Source organism: Varroa jacobsoni, unplaced genomic scaffold, assembly GCF_002532875.2.
Source record: "Varroa jacobsoni isolate VJ856 unplaced genomic scaffold, vjacob_1.0 contig00230, whole genome shotgun sequence".
NCBI classification, from domain to species: domain Eukaryota; kingdom Metazoa; phylum Arthropoda; class Arachnida; order Mesostigmata; family Varroidae; genus Varroa; species Varroa jacobsoni.
The window spans coordinates 90228-104419 of NW_019214433.1; the positions used below are offsets into that span (position 1 = coordinate 90228).

The following is a 14192-nucleotide window of genomic DNA, read 5'->3' on the forward strand; positions in this document are numbered from 1 at the left end:
TCACAGTCACGACACGAAACCAATCTAATACATTCAAATCCGCGTGTTTATCTCCATCGACGCAATAATAATTATATATAATATTATTATTAATGAATTGAATTTGCTTCAGTCAATTATAATATTCGAGTGTTTTAGTAACTTCAGAAAAACTTTTACGTATCATAACTTAGTTGAAGATCTTCAAGAATTTTTATAGTGTAAATATTAGTTCATGTGTATTCGTAATTATTTGAAAGCAGCGAGAAACTAAATTAGCTGAGAATCTCAGTGCTTCTACTAACCCGTAAACAGATGGGCGATAAGTTTTTACAGATTTGATATAGCGAGCCTTATTTTTTTCTATTAGTAAATAGAGAATTCACATCCTGCCCGAATCTAGACTTCCAGCACGCTCGGCGCTTTCGCATCGCAACCAGAACGATCCCGTTTTCATACTGTCCGTTCTTGATTTCGTTACCGTATTATCTCTAGCGATTCAACGTAATCGCAATTGATTTTGTCGATGACAGAACTGCTACATAGAAGTTATACAGGCCACCAATATTTCGATAGAGGACATTTTACCATCCACAAAGTCTTTTCTAACTAACTTAGTTAACTTAGCGCAACGGTCCCTGTTGCGACGAACGGGGTTCATCTAACAAGCATTCACTAAGCTTGGTTTTCATTGAGCCTACATCGTGTCCTCTGCAAAAATTGACCGATAGTCCAATAGCCGTCCATACAAAAATATGAAAATCCTAAAAGGTGTGAGTAAACTTAAATAACTCTAATTACACCACGTATGGAATATATCTGTTCATAATTGGCTGAAGGTTATAGAGTTTATACGGGTTACTTTATAATTTCCGCTCCTGCTCTCGGATACAGCTGTTCTTTAGCCATCGAAATGGATCCGCTTACATTTTCAGCTCTTCCGATCACAGCTTCACGGGGTGACTAATCTTCTAGTCGGATGGGATAAAAATATCCATGTTTGTTGGTGACACCCTGAGTCTGAAAACCGTTCCTATTGACGCTCTGATATGAAAATGAGTCGCGGCTATCGCTACAGCTGTTTCATCAATAAACAGGTTTTTGTGTGTGACATTTTCCCTAACTGTACCTGGTGTCGCAATACGACACGTATGAACTAAATACTATATATATATATCTAACTTTTTATTTTTCTATTACTATGAGACGTATCTATGGGCATATAAGCCTTTTTATCGATACTGTACCAACGTTGCAGAGATCATTCATCATCACGTTTCTTAGGTTCCAACTGAGCTTTACAATGAAGTCGTCCATCCGCCCATTGTCACGTTATTAAAAAGTAACAAACATGACACAGAAGCTACTAACAGGTAGCTTAAGGTTTACGTGCAGTGATACAATTGGTTAATTTTTGTCAACACGATAGTACGTGACTAGTTTTCATGTTGATAGAAAACATCGAGTAACAATCAATGTCAACTATGTATTAACTATCAAGAGCAATTTTTTTCGCCTGATCTATTTCAGGCTAGCGATAATAGATAGGCTAAAAATATCATTAATAATCTAAATGTGGATGATTTCAATCGATAATCCTGTGTCATTTTTCAGATAACACAATAATTAGAGTATTGCAGAACCTTTGTGGCCTTTGGACAAAAAGCTATTTTTGAGTTCCTCCATTGAAATTAAGTTAACATTACTAGGGGAGTTCTGTAGAGACCGAAAGAGATGATAACAGTCCTATGGTGAAGATCAAAATGTCGCCAAAAGTTTTAATGTGTAGCCAAAGTTGGACCCGCTGCTTTTCTGTAGTTTCGATCGATATTTCTCGATAACTTGTTGTAATCGTACTAATTGGTAAAATGTTAGAGGTTCGTTTCGCTGGGCGGCAGTGCATCACTGTCCACGACCTTTCTCCAACCCTACTAAATACACAATATCACCTGCTCTGGCTTGGTATCGATCTAGGCACCGGCGCAAATTTTTGAAAAACACATTGTTTCTTATTTGAACATCATTGTTATATGTAATCCACTTTTGATCAGTTGCGATTAACTGCTTTAGAAGTAGCTCAATTCCATTGAGCTTCTGTAGTGTTTCGAAGATAGAAATGCGTCCCAGTCAGTTTTTTGTATGGCAAGCAAAATTCAGCTTTTTTTTTTCTAGCTAGCCTTCCTCAAACGGTTCAAGATCGTTCGATTGTCAGTGTTTAGCTGCTTGGCGGTATAATGGCTACTGAGGTGCCGATCATGGTCAATTTTCGTACTAATTTCATAATTGGTCGACCACTACGGGGATCACCTTCACATCGAAATCTCCAGAGCGAAAGCGACAGAACCAGCTTTGAGCCGTTCCTTCCGATAACGCGTCTCGACCATTAATAGGACGATTTTTTTATGGGCCTGGGTAGCATTCGTGTCTCTATTGTGAAAACATCGAAAAATATAGCAAAATTTTCATTCATCTTTAAGACGCTTTTGCCTAAGCCTGATTGAAAACATCCAAACAATAACTACTGTCGAATTTCAGCTTTCAAATGACATTAATGCCGACCTGTGGCCCAGATGACCTGGGCTAAACGATTTTAAAGCCATCTGGCTAGAAAAACGGTCAATATTTTTCCACCACGTAATTTACGTTGTAAAGGCACTGATACGGTTTCTTTCAATAGTAAATTTCTTATTGGAGCAAAATTACCAATTAGAACATATATGATAAAAGCAATAGATATAATAGAAAATGCGAATCAATTTAGAATTAATGACATATTATCAGATAACGCTTAGCAATGATGTTTTTCCATAACAAAATGATAAACTTCAGTCGATTCACCATCTTCGACCTGGATGGATCATATCATGTATTCATGATAACGTTATTGTCATGGTATTGTGGCCAGTTACTGCTTCTATACATTCGGGCACCATTGCCATCGATGACGGATTTTTTTTTTCACGCCGACAAAACACGGAAAAATGTGTACAGTTTCTTGCATATACGTGAATATCCAATAAGATATTATGGATGACTCCAACACCTATATGGACCTGTAGTTAATACACGTTATTGATCGCATTGTCCGCAAATCGTATACATCGTACATTATATATTGAGATAAATTCGAATATAAAAAGCATTTGTTAATCGGATAGACGTACACATATACAAATACAGGATGCACAGGTACACTTGCTTACTGATTAAGATCGGTTTGCCTTCAAGTTTCTTCGTTTATTTCACAAATTTAACTACTAGCGTTATTTGCTGAAATAGAGCCTGATTTAGATAAAACACGAGCTACGTACATGAATCAGATTTTGTGATTCTTAACAAAGCTTGAAGCGTTAGGGAAACCTGGCCAGATGAAACTCCTTTGGATATCGTCAGTTGTGGCTTGTTTTTCTTCCGTTTTACCACTTCCTATGTTGTGCTTCCACAGTAGAATCAAAGGGACCGTCCGTGATATATCATCTTTCCCTTACTCCAATTGTTCTTTGTATGTGACTCGTTGCTCGACAACGAAAAATACTGGCGTTGATATCACTTGGGATTCAATTGTTAACGAGCCAGACCGACGCTGACGCTTGACCACTTGTTGACAGGAAAGGTGCGTTTGTGGCAATACATCTAACGGTTGAACGCACTGAAAAAAAGAAAAGCCTAAGTTAATAATGACCGACAACAATAGCAAATGAAATTAAACTTATGAAAACTAGAAATTAAATGAGTAAGTTGATGTTCATGCTTCGCGGGCTACCCTCAAAGTAAATCAGCTCGTTACTACACAGATTGACACAGCAAAATTAACTGAAACAAGTTTAATAAACAAAACAACAGCATAAAGGAAAGAATGTGTAAAGTCGTTACCGAAAACCGAGACGCTAAGTTGGCGAAATAATAGAATTGGTTTTATAATTTTCCCCTCGAATCTGATTCTTGGCTTGGCCTTACTATTACTAGGCCTTATTGCCTCTCTTCCGCCCCATAACTAATCCCTTTCGTTGTTTTTCCATTTCCGACCATTTTTACCTTCTTTATATCTTTTCGACTTAGCGCTACTACTATAATGCTACAGTTATGACGCCATCATTGGTACTGTTGCTGTTCTTCGAATAAGTGCGTCTGCTGCTAGTGCGCTTCACGCCATCGTACACATTTCCTGGTATTTCTCATGCAGGTTTTTGTCATGTTAATTGTGATAGCATTAGGCCGTTGGGTCGGCAACGACCGACCGTGAACGGTGCCTATGATTAGGGCATCTGTCTCAGCAAATGCCGTAAGCTAGCGTAAACGTCGTTCATTCAGTCAACTGGTCTATGCCTCATACTCTTTTCCCTGATAGCCCTCCCGATTATAATCCCCGTACTAAAACGCCCCCTATGTTTAACATGGGCACGTTAGCGCGGTATCTGCGTGCCCCTCCGGTAGCAAATGGAAGAAGGGGCAAAGGCGGTGAAGAAGGTCGACGCCACTACTGGATTAGTTACAAACACCGACACTACAATCGTTAGTTGTCATTTGTTGTAGCAGTTTATGACAGCAGCAGCAGCAGCAGCAGCAGCAGCAGTATCAGTGAATAGTTGGAAACTCCATTGATTGGCAGTTCGTAGTGCCCACTTACCAAACGGCTTCGCTATTCTGAACCGCGACCAGGAACGTCACGAAGTAGCACCATCTCGCCTAGCCCCATCAATTACCTGACGTAAATAGTTTGCTATATAATGCACAATAAAATTGTCAGTTTGACCGATCAGGGCGGTAGATGCTGTAAGCGCACACAAAAATCGAACGACAGCTATACCTTGCTTAAACAAGTAGATGAAAAATAGAAAAAAATTGAAGTCAACAAATAAAAAGATGAGAAATCATAATAATTATAACAATAATAAAAAGCAAATCCGCTTGCCTGCTTGTTGTAGCTAATGTCAGGTGATTTACAGGTCTTCAGTTTGCATTGGCTCACGTGTGGATATCCTGTTGTAAGCTGAACGTTGCACGTATCACAGCTTACAGAATGCTAACGATCTTGCCGAGTTGTTGACGTCCTATTAACCTAATGTGATAGAGTTGGCTTTTGCCGAAAAATCCGCGCCTCTGCGTTCGCTATTCTTCTAATTGTCATTACCGAGGCAAGGTGTTGATGCGTATCAATTAAGTTTTGTATCATAGTCATATCCACTTTTCGATGGGATGCCTTGATTGACAAGAACGGCACTTTCGTGCCGAAACTGTCCCACAGTGTTTTACACTCCTGCAGTGGCCATGATAAACTGGGTTCAGTCGTTACGCGTCTTGTACATAATGCTACTTCTCGGTGTTACCAGTTTCCAATAAAGTCGAAGTTTATCATCTTATTTTTCTCTTCGGAACCCAACGAGCAACGTTGACGATCACACAAGTCTTCAACACACTGTGCGCCCATCGAACCCCGCAGAAAATTGTTTTGCCATGTAAATCCTTTTTTCTTCTTTGTCAGTCACTTACGGTACGCTAAAGCAGTGAACAGCACATCCTTATGCCCTACATAGCCACCTTCAATAGCTGGCTGTTATACTGGCGTAAATGCATTCTTCAAGCAACGTTTGCATGATATCGTCATTCGTTTGCCTGTCGAAACATTAAAACTGACAGATCCTAAATATCCCGCTCGTGGTCGTGTCGGTAGGGCACTTCTTACGGCCTATTTCTACGGTGATTGTATGTGCTCGACCGTTCAGCCTCGTTGACGGGATAACAACCGTTGAGTCGGAGGCATCCCTGTGTCCGCCCTTGCGGTCTTAGGACGCCATAAGGTAGATCATATAACTTGGACATCAGCGATCACGCATGAGCCGTTGAAGCAGAGTCGAAAATCTAGATATTTATTTAATTGCTCTAAATTTTTGTCCTCCACGGATCCATCCATGAACAGGAATAGACATGCGTGTCCACGTATAATCGATAATATATAATGAAACTGTTGATAGAAACGTATAGCAGGTATATATATACGTATGTTATCGTTTCATCTGTTATACATGTGTGTGAGGGGCGTGTATTTAGGCGTCGGTATTTGGACATTAACGATTTTTCAACGTACACAGTCCTAGCATATCGGACATATCAATGTATTATAATACGGAAGAAAAGCCCCATGAATACTTATAAAACGAGACAATATATGAATTAGCTCGGTGTTACAAACGACGTGTACAGACCAAGGGAGCAACGTAGTTAGGGCAAAACGTTTTTTCCGGCGGCAGTAGCTGGCCAGGCTTGTAACGCCAACCTTGAAGTGAGCCGAAATTGTGTCCAACACCTGTAAGCATCCATATGTACCAGTATCCGTTGAATCCTGTATCTGCTTTATTATACGTATACATATATATTCTTAACAACAGGCCAGTAAAAAACGCTCGTGCAGTGAAGCGAATCCCCTTTTAAATTAACTGATCATCACCCATCATATGGCCATAGTAGCCATATCAAACGGCCATAGTAGCATTTAGCGAGTCAGCTTTTCCAGGGTTAAAGGAGTGTCACTGAACACGTACAAATTTTCTTCCTTTTTGACCATTGAAGCGCTATTTGCAACAAGTGTGCCCGACTGCCGTCGCTAACCTGCCGCAACTGTCCGACTTGTCTTCGCCATGGTCTTAACGATACGATCAACCATTTCATGTCGCAACGGAGTTGTTGATTGGGGAAAGAAGACCTCACGGAGACGGATGGCAATGCCGTCGTCCACGCGTTTAGCCCTATAGGTCGAACGGCGAAACACGGCGTACGAAGCCGTCATGGCGTCCACTACGGCTATTGCTCCCTCTGCGGCTAGCACTTTCATGTTACCGGCCAGACATGAATAAAAGCATGATTAAATCCGTTCAGAAGCACGCACGTCCAACTAAAAGCCATAATGGCAATTTGCTGTGTGTTTCCCTATGGCTGTTAGCGTGGTCTGTACTCTTCCTTAAAAAGCATGAATGTATTGCATCTATTGTTTATTGCAGTTTTCACCTCTGAAAACCGCAGTGGTAGCTCAATACAATCCGTACGGGCTGTGGCCTTCTCGTTTCTTCATTCACTTAACGAGAATATAGTAGTTTTTTTTGCGAGCGTGAGGCAACCGGCATGTGAGGACTATGATAGAAGCGCTAATAGCTACAGCGATCGTAGCGGCATCGTCAGTCAATAAATAACAATGAGAAAGCAAGCGTACAAACAACACACTTACAGCATACGATAAGCTACGTATTTTACGTTACAAGACGGGTTCTAGTCGAGAAAGACGAACGGGTATCTATCTATCTATGCAAGAACAAGTGTCATTTGCTATTTCAACTAAACGTCTGCATGGTATTGATGAGTGCACGTTCATTGTTGTTGCTGCTGCTGCTGCTTCTGCTGTCAGTCACCTGATTGGTTTTAGCAGCGGGACGACGGTAATCCCGATCATAAAACGCTACTATAATCTTTAGTGCAAAACGTGGGGGGCAAGAGGGTAGGTAAAGGTGAAAAGAGGAGTAGAGGCATTCACGTGTAGTAGCTGCTGCTGGCATTGTGCGTGGTGGCCATGCCACAAATAGACATAATAATACACAGGCTGATCTATTTATAAGTGGTGCGTGCTTTTGCGTTCCTTATGGTACAGTTGTACGGTGGGTACGCGACTCGAACAAGGTTCGTTGGGACGCTTATTGATACGTACATCTGCTGCTAATGCTGTTGATAATGGTTGCACCGATGTTCATAATGATGCCGTTCATGGCCAGGAGGACGAAGCGTACGAAGACGGTGTCATCGTTATGCCCCTAGATATATGCGGAACACCGAATAACGTTGAGCATTTGTGAGTGACACCCTGTGCCATCAATGTATAGTCGCTACCGGCAGAAACGATGACGCAACGCCAGGCCTCTCTGTCTCCTGCTGCATAGATATTCCTGCGCCGTTTCCAATGCCAGCGTCAGCTACGACGGTAGCAACAACAAAATAATGCAACTGGTTAAATAACACAGGTAGTCGTATGTCGAAACGAATACTGCATTTACGAAAAAACATTATGAAAGATGCCATATTACTAATGCCACAGCTGCCTTCTGTCGACTTGGTGCGGACCGCCGTCGAAACGGCGTGCATCTACAAACGCAGATATATTTGATTTAACTTATTTGCAGAACGTCGAAGCGCAACAAAGAACGAATGAATAATGGCTGTTGAAGTTAGCTGGTCCCAGTTGTTCAGCTGATCGCACAGACGCATTAGATCGTGAAATCTCGTGGATGATTTTCATTCATTGAACATCACGGCACCACGAAACTGCGGGTCGTTAGCTGCTATAGCACGTACATAATGAAAAGGTGGGGTTTCTTTAATAAACCCTGATTTTAGTCATGATAGTAGCCATAATGGAATATTTCACTTAAGTTGGCTGGCGGACCAACTGTTTTCCTTTAAGTTAACGTTAGCAAACCTATTAGTTTGACTATGCTGGAAACATGGGGGTCTAATAACAAACTCTGCCCGCCAAAATGAGATGTATTTCGTTGATGAGATAATTTTTCCATTTGTGAGTAGCGCCATGGGGCTTTACTGGGTAGATGCTTCACTTAGATTCAAAGCTACAGAAAGCACTCACTGTAGCCCAAAGGTATTCGCGTGCAGTTCTTCCTCATAAAGGAGATAAAGAAATGCTGTTTTGAATTATCACTACTACATGTATATATGCTATATACGATAGCTAGAACTAGGATCCAGCTCGGTGTAAACATACATGAGCATCGTCACTTATCCGACGTGTGCAACAAGAACTAATCATAATAACCATTGTTCATTGCATTTTCAGGTAAGTCTGTTTTTTGTCGTGGCATCCATCTTCTGACCAGTTCCAGTATGTAATACGTGTTAGCTGAATTTGGATTCAGGTCAAAGTGCGGTTACGCGCGGGGCAGTTCCCGTGCATCGTTCATCCGGCTTGTGCCGGGCTCTACATGTATCGTTAGAATCGAGGACTGTTTCAGCTATCGACTTCTGTATAATATAATCTAAATAAATAGCCGTGCAACATTATGGTTATAGCAATGGTGCATCACTCCGCCGTTCCGCACGAACATGATCACGGGCCCATATCTAGGGAAATGTGTTGGTTCTTCCACTCATTAAACGCTATTACTGCGTCTGCAAAAATGTATTGCATCAACTTGTCCGTTGCCACATGAATACATATAGATAGATGCGCATATACGACATCATGCCAGTGGCAGAACCAACACACGACCATATCGGCGTCACCAGCCAGCCCAAATTTAACTTTATTTACAGATATACGGAAACTACATAGATACAAGCGTATCTGAGATTTACGCCCTTCCATTAGGCTGATGCCTAACACCCCCTGTTGCCGTCGCTATCGACAAAAAACAGGCGTGTAAGCGGGGATATTTTTTGTCCGCGCGTATGATAACTTTATTGCTGGGTTGAACTTCTTCTTTAGCCATTTTAGTCGGGCTGTTGTTGTATAACGGCCAATGGTAACAACGTGTTATTGTTGTTCGTTATAGCAGCAACTGTATACAATTAACGCTGCTCCGCTGCCTGTATAATGTTGTGTCTGTTGCTATTGTTGTTGCATGACACAGTTATTGTCGATAGTAGTTCTAGCAACTGGTAAAAGAGAACGATTGTTATGTCATCTACACGACGACGCATCCATCTCTGCTGCTCCTGTTTCAACTGTTACAGTTGGTGCAAGACTGTGTACGGTATGTACGTTTCACGTACTTGCATACGTATGATGAGGTATGTATCAGACAGTGGTAATTATGAAGGCACTCAATTATTCAGATACTCATCGTCACACGTCGTATGATTATGATGTTAGGGTCTGAATCTGCGAGAGTTCATGGCTCATGGACTAAACGCCTTTAGTGTCTATTCCAAAAGACAGAGTGCCTGATATAAATCCGGACACATTCATAGGAAATGCATAAACCCGCTATATTTTCGGTAGCGGAAGAAAACATGACTAAAACCGCGAACTCGTCATGGCAAAAGCACGGAACTGGCAGTTGCGTATTTCGAAAAAAAAACATCTGTGAGAATGCCGTATGGTAGATTTGAAAGCTGAATTGAAATCACGATTAAAGCGAGCCCTAGATAGATTGAATAAGCACCTCTATCAGACACGCCCCAGTCGGCAGGTGCGAAAAAAATAAAATTTAAATATTTGTTTTGATTTCTCAACTTATCCCTAGTACCCTGTAGCATTATTGTACGCAGGCGTGAGCGGTCGAGCACAGGGTCAGTAAAATTGTAAGCCATGCTCGGCCTAATCACAGGCCATGTGTTACCACTCGTAAATAGGGCGGTGTCGTTAATCACAGACATCCATCTGTTATCGCATTTTCGTTAATCTAGCTGTATTGGCGCTAAATAAGATACAGCTCCATAACAATAATAACATATGACGAAGCCGAGGCCGAAATAGAATTATCTGCTATCAGGGGATAGTTTAAGAGAAGATACCAGTGCTTTTATGATGCTGTAGACACGATCTTCTCGTATAATGGTCATTTAATCGAAAGACTTAATCGATAAGTTAATCATCTTACGCCCGTCTTTTTCATCGGGCTGATGGTCCAGGATTCAATATTTATTAGGATTAGTTCATCCATAAGGAAGGGCAATCGTGAATATCGCCGGTATCAACAACATATCGTTCATCTGAAGCTTGCTGTTCTTACTGGATCCGTCAGCAACATCTAAATGATGAACTCTATAATTTCCAAAGTATGAAAATAGAGCCCTCTAATATAGGCAAACTAAAGGAACGTTGGTCGGATGATGATCCATAGTAACGTATGTATAGTTGTATCGCTAATGTAACGGTAGAAAAATTGAACGCCAGCTGCGATGAAACAGTATCGCTCATTACGGTGGGCAAACAGTGAGAAAGAGCCGATTCACTGAATAAGCAATCACCGAATATAGCGTCCGTATTTAGAATGTATGAACATGAGAAATGAATAATTGACCCAACTAAAAACGGGCCCAAATAGTACCCAATCACTGACCAGAAGCGCTGAAAACCCCCTGTGAGGCGGACCAACACAACTTCTCTCGTATCGCCTATTCACTCACACAGTAAAGTATTGATCTTACTTTGCTCCAAGTAGCACCCGCTTTATCCAAGGTACATTTACCAAATATAGGAAATATATTTGATACGTTTTTTTATAGTGAAATTGCAGGCCGTGTCACATTACCTTAGTGTGAAGTCTCGCCTGTTTTTGTCTTTTCAACCACTTTCACAATGGGTAGCGGATTTTCCGACACAGTATTTAAGTATATATACAATATTAACATTTTCTCAACGCTGCTACGTTAGCCAACTTCAAAAAGGAATGCCTAAGAAAGACTAACATACGACGACACCCAATCGTCCTGTCACCGCTGGACTTCACGTTATTCTAGTTCGTCGGACAACGCTAACCGAGGTTATATTGTGACCGATTGTCATTGAAACGACGACATAATCGTCACGGATAGTATCGTGACGGAGTTGGACTCGACAGACGGATCGACAAGCCTTGCTTACGTGTACGGTGGTAGACTGTTCCTCATTTCGATGGAAATAATTATTCCGTTTGTTTTTGTTGTACATTTGTCAATAAAAACAGAAATATGGCGCTATTGATTCAAGGAAATACATTGAACATCAATGCGCCAATCATAATTCAATCCCGCCTCTTTACAAAAACTCAAAAGTCCAGGGAAGAATTTTAGAAAACGGTACACATAGACGAAACGTCGTAAGGAAAAATTGCCTTTTCAATTATTTACAATAATTACCGTAGGTAAGATGTATCGTAGCCTCGTTTGCCTTCGCATGCACATATGCGCGTTGCTGTTACAGGTGCAATTTAGGCGAGCATAGAAGTACTAGTTGTTTCCAAGTGATGTAGTAAGGGCTACGTAGTTCGACGTACGCTATGCTGGATATGTATGAGATTCTTACTTTTATTAAACGTAATATTTTTCGAAATTAATCTGGCTGGTACAGGCCACTTCTAGAGAACTTCGGATAACCTATCTAAAACCTAGCCACAAGTGAATAGCCGCAAGGCTCTCTCTCTGAGTAAGCTTAGATACGAGGACTATAAGTTGTCAGCGAGAGTATTTCGGCTCAGATGGGTTTAAAAGAAGCTGCCGTATAATTCTTTCGCTAGGGCTCGAACAGATGGCGAGCGCCTTACTGGTCCTGCTAATAATGGTAGCCAGACTGGCATCTGATTCTGTCGTCGAGAAATTCCCCAAATTCTTGATGAAAGGAAAGAATACTCGAGATACTCTACTCCGCCTGATTTTTGCACTGTTTCATATGGAATTCAGATCCTGTACGAGAAAACGGCCTATTTGAGTTATACACATAGCATCATTCGCATTCAAAATTTGGCCTGCCGTTAAAGTATTCCCCTGAAGCAGTAGCAAGAATAATTTCTCAAGTTCTAGAAACGTCTTCTCTTGCTATGTCACCATTGTAAATGAATAAACCACGTTAAGTATTGTCAATAAGGTCCGCAAGCAGGAATACAAAGTTGGCATCCCTAACGCGCGGGAGTTTTCCCCATTTGACACCCAAAAATCGAACAGGAAAAACTAAAAAACGTCTATACAATGCGCCGTCAGATCGATTTATCGAAACTGAAAATTCCACGCGATGAAACAAATCTGTCATATTATGTGAGTCATATACTTTCGAAAGTAGTGGGCAATTATCTTTTATCGACGTAATGCTGGATGTCCTTTTCCTATCCCTTATGCGGGTCTATGTTGTGCGAACCCCAACGTGAAAAACAGGCAAATTGTCACTTTTTTCGAGAAGTATGAACGAAAACCGTCACCGCCGGCAGGAGGCGCTGAACACATTGCCATTCGGAGGCTGTACACTTTCTAGCGATTTCTCTTTTTCTTCTATTTAGTTTATTAAGATATCTTTGTTCATTATTATTATATTTCTACTAATGTTCGAATCGGCGTCTATGCGTAATTGCGTACGGCTGAGCCCACCTTTTCAGTTTCCGTTCCAGCTTTTCTCTGCGGACATTTATTTTTTACTATATGCTGTCAACTCAGCTTGCTGACTGACCGATCGTCTGCTAGATGCGCCTGTCATATACAATTTATCTGAGTGACTTTGCTTTGAATATATTAATACTTACTAGTAGTCGTAGTGGTAGTAGTAGTAGTAATAAATATAATCATAATAGGATATAGCTTTAAGAACTTGGACAGGGCAAGTCTGCCTGCCAAAGAAACTAAGGGCATTTCAATTCAACAAGCGTTTAGTGCGGCTCTGCTAGCGGCTGGAAAAATCGGCAGCGGTTAAGGACAGGGAGTGCTAGGCAGAGTAAGTCAAGTGCCATCTGTTTCGTCGTCGTTATTATCGTCATTGTGATCTTAGAAAGCTCATTGTGCTGCGCACAGACTAGCTGCCTATAAAGCGGATGGGGTAGGAACCAACATATTACAGCCCTGAGTTTGCCTTTTGTAATTTGCGCACCCACACACCGCCCACTTTTATACAGATAATAAAATAAAATAGAACAAAACCAAATCACCCTGTAACGTATAGTAAATTATTTGTGTCACTATACAATGTGAAAATAATACAATCACAATAGCATTAAAGTGGTCAAATCCGATGAAACAATTACGACGAAGCTGCTAAATTAGCCCTGTCTGATCTACTTCTCATGTGATCTATTTATATGCTTCCTTAGGGTTATTGTTCGATAATGATTTTAGTCAGGTTTTCCCTGTCTGAGCTATCAAGTTGACGAGTACTGACTGTGTGTTACACATGCGGTGCTAGAAGTCCGATGAAGAATGATTTCTCAATCGGTACGCGCACAATACATTGGCTTCATTCTTGCAATGCACGGCTTACAAAAGCAGTATCACTTAACAGAGCAATATGTTGCTTGCTCGAGATTGTCTACTGAAGATCCTGTCGCACTATTTGAACTATGTAAGACGGAAGCTGAAATCAAGGATTTTTTAAAAAAGCGTTCGTGTTCCACAACGTTTCACATTTGAGCAAACAGCGGATCCCGCTAGCTAAGATCAAATAACGCTTATGGTTTTACGGCCGATAGGCATTGCTTTAGATAGCTGCAACCCCTTAGCACGTAACGAAATGTACCTACATCCTGTCTCGAATCTAGACC

General features: G+C 41.1%; 1 protein-coding gene across 4 annotated transcripts in view; it reads left to right on the forward strand.

Annotated features, from left to right (window-relative positions):
• The window catches only part of Rhp (GTP-Rho-binding protein rhophilin), a 151587-nt gene that overhangs the window by 71063 nt on the left and 66332 nt on the right, over positions 1 to 14192 (forward strand). The window contains exons 1-2 of one of the 4 annotated variants that reach the window (XM_086972731.1): positions 7519 to 7985; positions 8142 to 8324. The exons of 1 other annotated variant lie outside the window; for it this stretch is intronic. The gene's annotated coding sequence lies outside the window, so the exon portion shown is untranslated. Of the gene's footprint in view, positions 1 to 7518; positions 8325 to 14192 lie in introns of those variants that run through there. 2 more of the 4 variants (XM_086972730.1, XM_086972729.1) reach the window with 2 other exon arrangements.